This window comes from Hetaerina americana, unplaced genomic scaffold (assembly GCF_022747635.1).
Source record: "Hetaerina americana unplaced genomic scaffold, ioHetAmer1.1.p SCAF_3, whole genome shotgun sequence".
In the NCBI taxonomy this organism is placed as follows: Eukaryota; Metazoa; Arthropoda; class Insecta; order Odonata; family Calopterygidae; genus Hetaerina; species Hetaerina americana.
In genome coordinates, this window is record NW_027286874.1 from 70,696,273 (window position 1) to 70,710,592 (window position 14,320).

The 14,320-nt window shown below is 38.1% G+C and overlaps 1 protein-coding gene across 1 annotated transcript in view; it reads left to right on the forward strand.

The window, feature by feature from the left end:
• Positions 1–14,320, forward strand: part of Pura (Puratrophin-1-like) — a 1,144,475-nt gene that overhangs the window by 254,109 nt on the left and 876,046 nt on the right. The gene's annotated exons all lie outside the window — the stretch shown is intronic.

The following is a 14,320-nucleotide window of genomic DNA, read 5'->3' on the forward strand; positions in this document are numbered from 1 at the left end:
TTTAATCTGTGAGACATCACAGACATGACATTCTGTGTTCTTCGCATTCATCTGTTCTTGGTTTATTGTCATCATCTCCGTCTTCTCGACTGCTCAGATGGTTTTCCACTTTCGTAGTTATCTTTGATCATTTCAAGAAGAGTATCCTTCGCTTTGAACGCAAGTGCCTTGATTATTTCTCCATGTATTTTGTCAACACCTGGTGCCTTATCTTATCTTTCACGGATCTTGACGAATTCGCTTCTGACTATCTCCGGAAGCCTTTCGCCCGTCTTTTATCATGATTTTTCTTTATTTAAGTGACCCCTAAGTGTTTTGGACCTTTGGTAGAGTTCCTCAATGCACTCACTTCTCCTATCTCTTCTCAATTGCTTAATCATTCATTGGTATCTTAATGTTAATATCGCGGACGTTGTGGGAGTTTTTTTCTTTCCTTGAATGGTGTCTTCACCAGTTTTATCAGTGGTTACGCTGTTCCCTTCTTTATGCTTTCATTTATTTCCCCGCAGCAGCTTTCTATCCATTCTTACTTGGTCTTCTTGCATTCTTGTATGATTTGGTTCCACAACCGTTTATAAAAGGATTCCTCAGTTTCATTTCTTGAATTTTTGTATTTTCTTCTTGCTTCTACGGACTTTCTTATTTTAGCTGTTATCCATAGCCGTAAGAAAAATTTCGTATACATTTGTAGTTTGAGCTTTCATTCCTAAAACTAACGTTTAAAATTTTAAGAATATTACTTTTTGCATTAACTGGTTTGAGCTGGTTGAGTTTCTTGATATTTTCAATGTTTTTGAACCGCAAATCTTATTTAATTGATTTTTGCGTCCAATTTTAACACATAGCACAACGTGAAAATCAGTTTTGTATCACTGGTTAAAAAAAAATACTTACGTGTACCCCAGGTGAGATCGAAACTAACCGCCGACCCCTCAGGAGCTTCCAAGAAATGAAGGAAATCAAAGAACACCGAAAGCGAAAGGGAAAAAGGGCCATTGGGGAAGGAAAGAGGGCTGGCTCTCTCTCAGATTAGTTGAGAGGGATAAGGGTGAAGGAAGCTGTGGGAGCGTGAGCGTATGGCAAAAGAGGGTGTTTGGAAGAGGGCAGAGAGGAAGGGTAGGAAAGAGAGCTTTGAAAAGATAAACGAGTGATGTTGCTTGGAAGTGGCCTGTCTGTCAGCGAAGGATATGGCAAGGCAGAGCGAGGGAGTGGCAGGTAGAGGAAGGGATCCTACGGAATACTATAGAGTAAGAAATGGAAAGGCGGAGTGTGTTACCGAGTCAGCCCCGCCAACGACTGACATTAAATTATCCATAGCATACAAAAAAAAACATAAAAATTGTTTCTAAAGCCGAGGTAAGTTCATGTTACAATTATGGCGATGTTGGTTCAATTTGTTCTTTCAGATAAAAAGTCGTAACAAATGGTGTTTGCAGTATTGTAATCATTATTGTCCTATTAACTTGAGGTATTCTCTTTCCACATTTTAAGAATTGAATATTCAAAAATGCGTACAGTAACAGAAAAGTAATGGATGATTGGAATCTATAAAATGAAGTAGATGTCATCACTGTTATTGCGAAATTCAGTTTACTTTCATTTTCATACAAAGTAAAGAATAGCTCTAAAGAACTGAATATTTAAACCTAACAGAGTACAGTCACGCTACCTAGTGCAATTAAAAATGGAAACGCGAATAAAAAATACACGTGGCACGTTAGTTTGCCTACAAAAAAGATCGTTGGTGGTGATTAATAAATAAAACTGTCATGAGTCAAAACGTAGAGGCGGGGAAACGCCAATGGAACCCACGCAGGTAAGCAAGCACGTATCCGTCCTTGGTTTTCTCACGAAGGTCACACTCATTGAATTCATATTCAAGAGGTATTTAGCTACGGAAAATATAGTTATGAAGAGGCCGCAGATTTTTAACAGCTTAATGTTACTTCATTGATTTAATCATTAATATATGATGTAATAACTTGTATCATATTGAAACTCGCCAGAAATGCGGGGTGCGGCTAGTATGAGTATATTTTTAAAGTGTCTCAAAATAAAGAAGAAAGAGACTTACTACTTTTCGAAAATCAAAAGCAGAAAGTTTCTTTGCAGCGCTTCATCGCGATATTGGTAAAAACGGCATGTTTGAATTGGATTAAACATTTCTGCATTCGTAAGCCCTGAGGCCAATGTTACTTTTTTCATGCCCACGTAGAGAAATTTCATCACGTCCACCGCTCTGATTGATATTCACGAAATTCGAACAAATTGGTTTTGAAAGTCTTCAACCATAATTTTCAGATAGTACTGCAGATGCATACGGTTCCCTAGGTTATCAATGCATATGCAAAGAGGGAAACTTTAACGTTACGGGAAATGTGGAGGATTCATGCCGGAAGATATGCTCCTCAGACAGATAAAAGTGATACTTCGTTTTGGTGAAATAATATATCCTGCATTGGGGATTGACGAAATTTCTTTTTTAAGTTTTTGTGAGCCGATAAGCTAGGCTTGAAATAGTTTGTTATCACAAACAAATGTGAAATAATTTGTCATCATTATTAAGGTCTAAGATGGGATGCGTAATCTTAATTTTATCGTGAGCACAAAATCTGCGAGGGATAATGAACATCTAAACTGAAATACGTATGAGTAACTGCTTTATATTGAGTTTATAGGTACTGAATATGCCTTGGCGGTTACCGACAGGGACCTGTCGACAGGTCGCACACCCCATTTCTAACGGTTGGCTACGCTCGTTGGAGTGCCTAGTCGAATTGGTTGCCATGAGAGTGGGAGTAAGGCAATGTGGGAGGAGAGCAAGTGAGTGAGAAGAGGAGGATGACTGAAAGAGGAGAGATGAAAGTGGCGAGGCAAGTGGGCGCGTGGGTAAGAGGTTGGTACAGGGAGGAAAAAAATTTAGTATTCACATACATATATAAATGTACTCATACAAAAGGAAGGAGGAAGAAGACATACCCGGCTAGAATAGAAGGGAGACTGCCGGAAGGTATATGGGGGAAAAAGGAGCTAGTTGTCTGTCTGGCCACCGTGTCGCTCGATCCTGCTCCATCCTGGCCCTCTTCAAGAGGTAGAAAGCGTCGGAAAGTGAGTGGGAAGGATTTTTCGAAGGGGTCGACAAGAGGGGTGAAGGTAAAAATGGTGGCGAAGGTGAAAATGATGGGTTTTGATCCTTCTGAAATGTCTCTCCAACGTTGACGTCTTTTTCACTTTACAGATAATATTTCATAACATTTCTCTTTTTATAGTAAGCAGTATATGTAACACAGTTATACTACGGCTCCTCCGTTCATTTAGTAAGTCTCAGAATACAAAGAGTCGCAGCTGAGAGGAATGGTCTCCCACTAACTTTTCTTTATGGGACTGAGCATCTCCAGGCCTTTCCATCACTCAGGATTTCCCGTCGTCATGACACGTGTCTTAGCTTGGAGATGTGTATCTTTATTTCTCTCGTGGGGAAAAGTGGGAAATCATTTCGTTGAACAGCGGTTGAAATACAGGAGAAGTTAAAAAAAAGAAGACAGGCAAGTGTTTTCGCAAATCGATCTGGATTTCCGACGCCCAATGTTTTCTAAATTTCTCATCCACATCTCAGTGTTCGCACTTTATTGAAAGCAAACATTTTCTGTTCAAATTACGACATTGATAGTCCAGCTGAGAAGTTCATTGATTCGGAATACTCCTTAATTTACATCAGTGGCACGTGATAATTGCAGAGTGGGCTTGTCGAAGAATTGATTTCCTTCGGAGGAGGCTTCGAACTTTCCCTCTCTGGAAAGATGGCGGTCCCAGGCGGTGAGTAATTTTTTCCGGCTCAGTCTCCTTCCCTTTTCAGAAAGGGACTTGAAAAGGGTTTTTCAATAGGAATAGGACTGGCGTTGGATGACTTATGGTCCCAAGACGGGAAGGGAGGGACGGGTTATTTCTTAGACGAAGCAGTTTCTTTTTTGGGTCAAGGCGATGAGGAAATAGGAATGAATGGAACATACAATTAAAAAGTACCCTTCGGTTTCGTTTATTTATTTTTTCTGCCGCTGTGGTTCCTAGTAATCCTTTCGGAATGGAGCAAAATGAAGATCCCCAACAAGATTTATGATTGTAGGTTGTTGATTTTGTCTGCCTGTTCTTAATGCGACGCTTTTTTTCTCGTGTTTATAAATCTGGGTTCTTGGACCTTTTTAAAAAAAATGAGGACTACTCACAGTAATTTTTCGTGCCTCTGCCCCTTTACCCTTTTTACAACTTATCTGCAACGCTGAACAGATATGTTATCAGTGTTATATGCATTGTAAAGGGACATTTGGTTTGATTACTTCCACTGATTATTCACTCTACTGCGGGCTATGCCGAGAAGTTTATTGTATATGTTCGACGGCCACGATGAACACCCTCGTGTAGCACCTGAACCCACGATTTTGTTTGATAATGATAAACTACCCAAGATAAATTTCTTGAGATAAAGCTTCAAGATTTTATCATTTAAAGCATTATCTAAAAGTTAACCGAGTGATTAATTTCATTCATGCCCCTTCCCGTTTATTCCTTTGCAGTTCATGAAAGAATTTTCAATACTGGGTCATATTTCTTTTGGATTGAACTGATTTAGACATTATTTTCAATTACGGCTGAACTAAAATTGATATTGAAGTATTATATAATTATTTTTCATGTCTGAGAGAATGGTTGAGACTAACACCAATAAACGTTTTTTGGGGTAGAGGAAATGATCTGAGAGAAAGGGTTAGAAGTAAGCAATCAATATTGGGTCAATGTGGTCGAAGAGGCTCTTAAGACAAAGAATGGCTGGAAGCATTGAGAATATAAAAGCATCTTTAAAACAATTAAAGAATGTGGTGAATGCGAGAGGCGTATGGATTGACTGGGCAGTATGGAAGAAATAAGTAAGAGGGAGATTAAGTTTTTTGAAATACCTTAAATGAGGCTTTTCTGACTTTGCCTACCTAAGAAGGGATTTGCACGAGAAGCGTTGATATAATCAACATGTTCTAACAAAATCCATAATTTTATTTTATTTATATTTGACAATGGTGCGACGTGACCTAAGGAGTGCGTCGGTTCACCTCAATAAACTCTCCACCAGTTCCCAGGCTCGCAGTCAGACAGAAATTTACTTTTCGTTTCCCCAACCTGTTGTTCCCAAACCGTCGTTTAATTTGCATTATGTCATAAATTTATCTCCCTGTTCACGATTTGAAAGTTGAGCTAGGGACATCCATGTCGCTCCCATTCAGTCGAGTTAGACAATGACTTGGTATCTCCTCGGCCTAGTCTTATTTAGTGCATCGCACATGGGTAACAAGAATCTTAGCGGGGGAAAAGTATCCCGCACTTCATTAGGCACTCTCCCTTGCTTGAGAGAATCCTTCGGAACTCTTTCCTCGGGCGGGAGGAGAAATGTGAAAAAAATATTCTCGGGCCGTAACTATAAAAATAATGGGAAGTGATCGAGTCACGATGAGGCACGCCATATTGCAGGTAGGAAGAGGTACTCTTTGTTCCCGTCCATGTATCTCATTTGGACCCTCATGTCGCCACGTTCCCCGAGCCACCATCCATAAGGAGGCAGCAGCTTTCTCTGCGGGGGATTAAGAGTTCATTCTCCCGGGGGTCGTCTCCCGTCCCCGACCCCACCTCCCATTCCACCCACCCACCCACCCTCTCCCTGGAGGAGGAAGGGAGGGTGGGTGGTGCGTGCAGAGGGTGCCTCCCACCCCCACGTCTCGCGTTTGACCGCCTTGTCTCCCCTCTTGTCTCCTTTGCTCTCTCCCGGTCGTGCACGTTTCTCCGTCTGTCTGCGCATTGTCTGTTAGGAGAGGTCAGAGAAATTACAGTAATTTCGGGTGGGTGGGAAAGTGGGCGTGGCCCATCCCGACTTACATCTCTCTCCTCCTCTCTCTCTATCCTTCACAACACTCATCGCTATCCGTCCTTCAGCCCTCGGAGATGTTTCCGTTTCCCTCGTCGCGTCTCTTCCATTTCGTTCACGTCAAGTGTGATCCCTCCCGCGGTCAAATTCATCTCAGAACCGGGGTCTCCCCGAAACTTTGCCCGCCGGGTTGTGGTTGGAAACTGATGGAATGTTCAAGACCGTGGGTCACTACGATCAATAACAGCTCCTCGCCCATTTTTCAAATCGGGGATTTTTTATTACCGACAAAAACCAACCATAAAAAAATGTGCAATGGAGTTTTAAGTATATTCTCTATTCGTGCATTTTGAATTTCGGTTCCTCTCAAATAAGAACACATTACCCAGATGTTTCTTCCATGTGAACCTGCATTGCCTTCCCGCTTCTTTTAATTGACCTATTTATCATGATGGTCTCAATCCCAAAACCTATTGTATGGAATTAGTTTATATTCTATTTGCAAATTTGGGTGGATTCCGATTCTTTTCTTGATGATGTCATATGCATAATCGAGCTGCCTATTGTAATTCTTGGATTGCGTTTAAAATAGCCGTTTGGAATTCTTCAGAATTATGATTATTAATGATTATGGGAAATCATGAAAAACAAGCTGCAATCTGTGGATGTTCCTACATTTCGGAAGAATTGATGGAAATTATCTTGTCACATATTTGAATAAATTAATATTATTTTTATCGGAAGAAAATAAATTATGAGCTTTAAAATAATTATAACTTTAAAAAAAATATAATCATCATAAAAAATATAGATATTATACCTGAATGATTTTTGTTTTCTTATATCATTCATATCAAAGTTGGCGAACTAAATTTACCAGTTTAGTTCTATCCGTTTTCTCAACACCCTGTAATGAACTTATTACGGATTCTAATCACAGTACATTGCTGTTTCCTGAAGCAATTGCTAAGGTAATTCTAGTAAAAGCATTGTAAAGCTGCTTCTGGAAACAATTTACCTTCAAAACCACAGGCTGCTCAAGACTGCTTGTGAGTTAGATGAGGTACACCTTGAGCTGTAAATCTCCAGCGATTTGATAACCATAATTCTTCCATATATTACCTTACCATAATAAAGTTAGGTTTCCTACTTCTGAAATTAGAAATCGGATGTGATTCCGCCACAAAGTGAAGGCTCTGTCCGTCCAATTGAATTCACGCCTTTGAGGGATGTTCAAATCCTTGGCTCCCTCCCCCCACTCCGCACTCCCCGTGAGAGATGAGAAAAAAGGTTACAACCCATCGCTTTCAATGAAGAAATGGGAAAAGGTGAGAGATAAAGACTTTGAGCTCTTCATCTATCTCTTACAACCACCCATTATCATGTGTCCGCGGCTTTTGAAAACAGCGAAAGAGACGCCTTTTGAGTATGTATATATTTTTTAAGGTTCTTCTAAAAGGCACATAACGGTTTCTGCGCTTTGTTAACCTACATTTTTTTTAGCAGAGTGACGAATAGTTGATCTACGAGAAGTTGGTTCTCATGAATTTCTAAAAACATAATAAAAACAGGTTAAACGGGTTATTGGAATGAAATGGGCTAATGAATCATTTTTTGTGGTTTAAAAAAAGAAAATTACGGAAAAATGAAGTACCTAACTGTATGCATAGCCAATATAGACAGGTATAAAATCTGGATAAATTGTTAGGTGATTATGTTACTATAAAGTACAAACAAGGTCGGGTCATCAGCGACAATTCTTCCGAGCGTATGCTAATCGATGGCTTGCAGAGACTGACGAAACAATTTACATTGAATCCAATCTTCAGCCTTTTTGAAGCCACCGCCACGCTCAAAGAACGACCTATGCTCTTCGGTTTATCAAAGCGATGGTAAATCTAGTTTTGATAAGCCAATAGATACACGAAGGTTTAGTTTTACAATCATGTATTCACAATTTATTAATAAAAAGAGGTATCGTGATTAATTACAATTAAAAACAATTCTAATATTTTCATAATATTCATAATATAAATCAGATCTTATGAATTTCATTAGTTATAATTGAACCCCTAGAATTCTTAAAGAAAGCAATACACACATTTTATAAATGGTTAATAGGTACAAAGTACATCTTTTGTTTATCTTTGCAATCTGTTAGTATTGTTTTAATGCGGTGCTGTGGTTTTTCGTTTATTTTTTATGGGCGAATAGTATTCGTTAACGGAAGCACATTCATCTTAAGGCCATGTTGACTGAAGTTTCCCGCAATAAATAACATAAACAAAAATTGAACTACCTGAATTGCGCAAAAAGGTAAAGCCAAACCTCATCTCATAACATTGTCGTGTTCTACCATCATTTTTATAAAACTTTTTATGGAGGATTTTGTCGATATGGCAGGCAAATATCATTTTAGGAATATTTCGTGTTTTTGCATTCCTAAGTGCACTTGGTTAAATGACGATAACATAACAACGTCTTACTCAATTATTAATGAAACAATGAATGAATGTTACATTAATTTTATCACTCGTCATTAATACATGAACTAAAGTGACTCCGTGAAGTCATGACACAACATCCTTGAATGCACAGATGATGTCGGTTTTCTATCATTGGAATGAAACGACAGAATTATGAAAGTCACATATGACTCAACTGGTGATGGGTCTTTTAGGGCTCAATTACTGTATATGTGTGAGAGCTACCAGTAATGCATGAAAACTGATCTGAATACATTCATTCTCCTTTTATTGTCCGAGTTACTCAGCAGTTCGTGCATTTCGATCGTTTTACAATTTTGAATTTCTGATGCGATCCGGCCTACGTCATGGACCATAAAATTTGTTCACCTGTGATCTCACATTTCTTCCATTAGTTCGTTCACTCTGAACTTGCGCCGCCTACCTACATATTTCTATAGGCACGCCAGCGCATTAAAGAGTATTCAAATATTTCATCAGACTTGGTAGCCCAGTTAATGATGACAGTCATCGTGGTAGAGTTTAAATTCAGATTTACTAGTTAGTAAAAAAAAAAGAATGCACTATTTTTACTATTTTTCTAATGAGCAATTCCATATTCAAAAGGAAAGAAATAAGGGCAGACAACGGGACTTAAATTAACTTTTGTAGGTGTTACCTTATGCTTTAATGAGGTATCGTATCCCTCCGTATTGACCTTTAAGCTGGACATATTTTACGTGTGGAATTACGTCTCACTGAGAGGAGTTATACACGTAAATTCAACGCATTTGATGCAATACAGGGTATTTGATTATGAATAGTTATTGTGCATCTATTTCTGGTGGAATACCTTTGAAAAATGTTTTTCAACACTCCTGGTGATATACATGTAGTTTAGCTTTGGAGTGTAGTCCGACAGCAACGGGAATGTTTATAGTACAATTGACCGTGAAAATTACTATTACTGTTACTAAACTAGGCCTTTTCCCAGGTTTTGGTCATGTGAAATCATTCCGTATGAAGCCATAAATCGTTCTGCTTTAAATATTTTTGAAAGGCAACTCATAAAAGTAGCGCATGTATTGAACGTTAGAGTGACTTAACATTCCGTCTTCGCGGGTAGTATGCCATGCAGTCACATAATGACAAGACGCCTGAAAGGCATATAAAACGGTTACCGTGGGACTTTGATTTATGGGCGAGTACGCGAGTGCAATGTCATAGGCTATGTTATCACTTGTGAAATCTACGTCTGCATATCTCGTCTGAAAGTACTTACTCCTTTCTCTGTCGAAGAGAAAGTGGAACCTACCGAGTTTCGTCCGTATTTCGAATTTTATTGATGGGAAGAACTACGCCAAACTAAGATGGAGAGATATGACTTTTTAGTTGTAAAAATTAAAGTAAATAAGTTTAAAAAAAACAAAAGATCATCGTAAATGACGTTCCGTTTATCCAGAAAAATGCGTTTTCACGAGCTTTCTAATCTCATTTCCACTTTTATGTATGCGTCTTAATGAAATTTAATGAAAAATAAAATACTTCGTAAACTGATTAAATAACTAGCAAAGCCATCCTTTGGGTCTGTAAGTACGAGAAATAAGTTAATGACTTCTAGAAGAGTTTTATCACGAAGGGTAATTTTGGGTAGACTGATTTCAATTTTAATACAACATTTGTTACTGATTATAAATGAAATGCCATTAATAGTTAGGTGGGAGAGAACTTGTCCGCTTAAATGCTGTGAAATTAGCATTATTTTTATAAAAGCGATAATTCATCTGGAATACTTAAAACATCAACATCAACATTAAATTTTATTTTCCAAATTTTACCACATAACAGCTTTCTATGATGCTAAATGACCATGCAAACAAACCATAATTGTAAGTGGTGCTTAGATTTTTGTTGTGTGCATCAATGTTCTTCCTGGTGCCAGCAAAAATAAAAGCAATTCAACATTTCAGTTTACTTTTAGTCAAATGCCTTTGCTTGTTAGCAATGATAACATTGTCTTAAATTTTTGAAATCATGCTTCTTCATTGCCAAAATTAAGAATTTCTATTTTAAAAATTGTATTTTAGGCAAGTATTTTCATTCTGATATCTTAGTTTTTAATAAATTTATTTATATTTCACTGCAAGATTTTTTTTCAAGTTTGAATGAGTTAGATTTGTAGTTCGTAAAACAAAAACAAGCCGATTAAACGTTCCTAAGGAGTGAGCTCGAAAGATACGTACATTGTTATTAGAGACCGCTCTCACCCAATTTCTCCATCCCCTGGGATACATGAATAAACAAAGATGGATAAATGGAATGAGTAAGTGACAAATGCGTTTCCTTCCGTTCTCCTCCTGTTTGATTTCCCCCGCAGCGGGAAAAGGACCCGACCTTTTGAAGAGCGTCAAGGAAAAGAGCGCCCTCCAGTGATCGAAAAACAGCATTTTGCTCCTATCTTTGCTGCATTCGTCGCCACTTCCCCCTCCCCTCCCCCGCAACTGTTCTGTATCTCAAACCCACTATGCACTTTCACTGCGCGGCGTCCTTTTGTGTGTCATTCCCTTCCCCATCCCTATTCCACTCTCGCTATCTCTCCAAAGAGACAGAAAATCGGACTTTCCCCGGTTCCACGCTCACAATGTACCCAACCCTATGACCCCTCGTGATATCAAATTAGAAAGGAAGTTCGTCTCTTCATTCCTCCCTGTCCCTCATTCCCTATGCACACATTCCGTCCTCATTCCCCCTCCTCAGACCATTCTCCTACCTCGGATCCCGTCATCCTCGACGATAAATTATTTCTACTCTTCATTATTCAATCATCGTCGACTTTTGGAACTTTCGGCTTCGAACTCCACTATAGGTAAGGCGTTCGTTAATTCTTCTCTCGATGCATCCGTGCTCAACTGTGTGATGGAATAGGCTAGAGAAAAGGATACATGAACGAAAATTTCACTGGATCGACGGCTGGTTTTTGAAATTGGGTCCACCGAAGGTCAGCTGAATGGAGGCTGAACTGGTTCGCCAATGTCCATTTTATAATTTACCCTGCTTTCCAAGTGATACGAACTCATTAAAGGGAATACTGTCAGTAATTGATAGCAGTCTTTGAGGCGAAAGCTTTCATGAAACGAAATATAATAGAATAAAAAGCAAATAAATATTGCAAGCATTGGAATGGCGCTAAAGAGCATTGCAAGAAAATTATTGACTTTGGGTCAAAAAATCTGGATCGAGAATGTATCTTGTTGGACCCGAAGCCAAATGTGATAAACATCGATTAAGTGTGAAACAAAAGCGAATCTAAAGTAGCCTTCCTCGCAGTTTTGCTTTAATAAATAAAGCTTAATTTTATTTACTAAATTACGTTGGTCTCAAACCATTGATGTCTCAAATCACTGATCAACCTTTGCTACCTTGGTGATTACTGAAGGATCAAAAATATTTTACGAGGACATTTTTATATTCAGTACATGTATTTCTCATTTGTGCCGATAGGTTACTGCCCCAATCCTAGTGTAAATAATTGCTATTGCAAATATTGACATATTATATAGTTTGCCTCACCATCGAGTTTCAATAACTATACCCATTTACATGTATCATAGTTTACTGTCCATGGAAACGCTTGCTGATAGCGATGCCGTGTACGTATAGGCGTTTATCCACCCTGTTTCATTTACGTTTAGTGAATCACAGTTGTAAACACATGCATGAGTCACGAAATATTTCTGTGACTTCCCCTAATCACTCAACCTTCAACGTTTTCTACAGCCTTGCATAGGCAGAATTGAACTAATGACTGCGTGAACAGGCTTTTTGAAATTGCTATGATCTTAAAATGCAACAATTTCAAATCGTAAAAGCCATTTTCCTTGACCGGAATACGGACCCGAATCCCTCGATGTCTGGCCGAGCCTGGTTTAGTTACCGTGGCGTGACGTCCTCTTACACTCTGAAATTTTGGGATCATTAAAGAACAAGATGTTATAACGAAATATGTTACATAGAATGTCACTATCATTTGTAGTCGTGCCCGTTACACCACAGTTGACGAAGTTAAAGCCAACTTTTAAACATTAGGGTGTTTACCTTTTATAATTCAACTTTTTTGACAAGTTCAAAGAAAATGCGGGAGGTTACTAGGCTCTTGTTCTCTTTAGTAAGGTTTTTTTGAGAAATACTAGATTCAGTTATGCAGAAGGGAAAAATGATATTGTTGGCGAAAAGAAGATCTACGGATAGATCGAAATTATGATGTACTCTATGAAATACAAGATGCAAGTAATGTAAAATGCAAGAAATCATAGTGCATGCGTAGGAAGTACTAGGAGAAATTAAGTGAAAGATAAAAATGGTCTTTGTCGGCCTAAAGGTAATCCTAGGCTTTATTGAAATTAAACGTATTGTAACTTAAACCAACTGGATGGATGCATAATCTAGAGTGCACTAACTTATTCAATGTCGAACTCACTTTTTCCGTTAGATCCACAACCTCAAATGTATGTAATGGAACTCATATATACGGACTCTTTTTTCGGAAAGAATACATTTTACTTGCATGTTAAAAGTTCGATAATCCTAATATTTTAAACTCTTTTCTGCTCCATCACTGTCAATTGGTTCTTGAACCCTTGTTTCTTGTACCGATAGTTGCCTTGGAGGTTATGAATTCATACTGTAATATATATAGCTATCGAACTATCGAACTAATACATACCAACTATCGAACACCTAGAAAATTTGTTAGCGAACCGTATTGCGAAATCCTTAGGAATTGATAATTAAAGATAATTTTATCTTTATTTGTTTGCTCATCTCTTTTAATAGTATTTACTAAGTCTCACAGGTATTATTTAAGGTAATACATATCTCACTAGCTTATTAAAAATACTGCTAGATTAGCATTAGCGTGAAATAAATTTTCCCTTAACTCCCCTAATTATCTCCAGTTCTTTATGATAATGAATCTTTCACAATTCTTGATTTTAAAGGTTGATCATCATCTTGATCACACATTTTATGGCATACAATAAAAATATGTACATTCCAAATAATTAAGAATGCAATCTTAGAACGTATACTAATTGACTGCTGGTGGAACTTTTTACTCTTAATTCATCGTTATCTGGTAATTAATAGTGAAACTTTTCATTGCAAACCTTTCTCTTAAAATATGCGTTACTATCCACGTAAACAATCAGACTTCTAAGCAATCAAATCCCTTAATTATGACAATAGGGCGCTAAATTAACCAGCACAAACTTGATGGAGCATGAATTTTAAATATGGCACAGTACCTTATGGCTTCAAGGTCATAGCATCTGGAATATGGGAACCTTCAGCATGCATGGAAGACATCCCGTTTATCGAGGTTAGCTCACAAGTTATGACGTAGTGGAGAGTCCAAAAGTTGGCGAGATAAATCGTTCAGTTGATGTGAAAAATCGTTTCTTCCTCACGTGGCTTCCTGATTAATGTTTCTTTCCATTTCTGTCACAGCGTCGAGGAAAAGGCTCGCGAAATATGGGATTGAGTTGTTCGGAAACAAACCGTTTATCACATTACGGAGAGGTCAGTAAAAAGGTGTTAAGTCCCGAAGCTAATAATATAGTATCTCACCTTTTTTGAATACATTTCTGATAAATATTAAATGTGTCCGAATTTCATTAATTTTTGACTGAGTTAAAACATGAATATTTCACTTATCTTTTTACATTTAGAAGGCTGCCTAAGTTGTTCATGGTTGAAAAATTGTGTACAAATCTACCGAATAATGGAATAGGGCACAAACTGCGTCCATTTCCGTTTCTTTGTTGCCAAACGTGTTATGTTGATGCATTACGCTCTCCTTTAGTAACTCGGAAGCGACCCCGAAAGACTTGAGTTATACATGGTGAGGTAATTTATTTGGTTATTTCTTTTTACAAAACCGTTAACTTTT